The sequence below is a fragment of the Nannospalax galili genome, unplaced genomic scaffold (assembly GCF_000622305.1).
Source record: "Nannospalax galili isolate Female #2095 unplaced genomic scaffold, S.galili_v1.0 scaffold11, whole genome shotgun sequence".
NCBI lineage: Eukaryota > Metazoa > Chordata > Mammalia > Rodentia > Spalacidae > Nannospalax > Nannospalax galili.
In genome coordinates this window covers 5971455-5972820 of record NW_008330735.1, presented here as the reverse complement: position 1 = coordinate 5972820, position 1366 = coordinate 5971455, and the positions used below count along the sequence as shown (strand labels likewise).

Genomic DNA, 1366 nt, shown 5'->3' with positions numbered 1-1366 from the left:
GGACAGACACTATCTCAAAGTGAAAGGATGGAAAAAAAAATATACCAAACAAATGGCACTAAGAAAAAAGCAAGTGTAGTAATCCTAATATCTGACAAAATAGACTTTAAACTGAAACTAGCCAGAAAAGACAAAGAGGGCTATTTCATTTTGATCAAAGGAACAATCAATCAAGAAGATATTACAATCATGAACATATATTCACCAAACTCTGGTGCACCCAACTTCATAAAAACAATACTACAGGACTTTAAGACCCAAGTTAACCCCAACTCATTAATAGTAGGGGACTTCAGTACCTCACTATCTCCATTAGATAGGTCATCACAACAGAGTGTTAACAGAGAGGTATCTGAATTAAACAATACCATGTATCAAATGGACCTAACAGACATCTACCGAGTATTACCCAAGCACTTAATAGTAGGGGACTTCAATACCCCACTAGCTCCATTAGATAGGTCAACAGAGTGTTAACAGAGAGGTATCTGAATTAAACAATACCATGTATCAAATGGACCTAACAGACATCTACCGAGTATTCCACCCAAGCACCAAAGGACATTCTTTCTACTCAGCATCTCATGGAACCTTCTCCAAAATCGACCATATACTGGGACACAAAACAAACCTCAACAAATACCAAAAGATTGGAATAATTCCATGCCTTCTATTAGACCACAATGCAATACAACTTAAAATGAACACCAGAAGAAGCCTTAGTCACCACATGAACACATAGGAATTAAACAACACACTCCTGAATGATGAATGGGTCAAAAGAGAAATTAAGAAAGAAATAAAAGTATTCCTGGAACTAAATGAAAAGGACAATACAACACAAGAAAACCTCTGGGACACACTGAAAGCTGTCCTTAGAGGGAAGTTTATAGCTCTAAGGGCTTACATTAAAAAATTCCAAAAGAACACAAATCACTTAACATTGCAACTTAAGACACTTGAAAAGCAAAAACAAATGGAACCCAAACCCAGCAGACAAGAGGAAATAACAAAAATCAGGGCAGAAATTAATGAAATTGAAACAAAGAAAACAATACAAAGAATCAAAGACTCCAAGAGCTGGTTCTTTGAAAAGATCAACAAGATTGACAGACTGCTATCCTAGTTAACTGAAAGAAAGAAAGAGCACCTCCAAATCAATAAAATCAGAGATGAAAGGAGAAACATTACAACAGACACCAGAATGATACAGAACATTATAAGGGAATAATTTAAAAACCTATATGCTACTAAATTTGAAAACCTAAAAGAAATGGACAAATATCTAAAGGCATGGGAACCACCAAAACTAAACCAAGAAGAGATTAACAGCTTATACAGACCTATAACACAAAAAGAAATTAAA

At 35.1% G+C, this 1366-nt stretch overlaps 1 protein-coding gene across 1 annotated transcript in view; it reads left to right on the top strand.

The window, feature by feature from the left end:
* The window catches only part of Ccdc73 (coiled-coil domain containing 73), a 180938-nt gene that overhangs the window by 69636 nt on the left and 109936 nt on the right, over positions 1-1366 (top strand). The window lies entirely within an intron of this gene.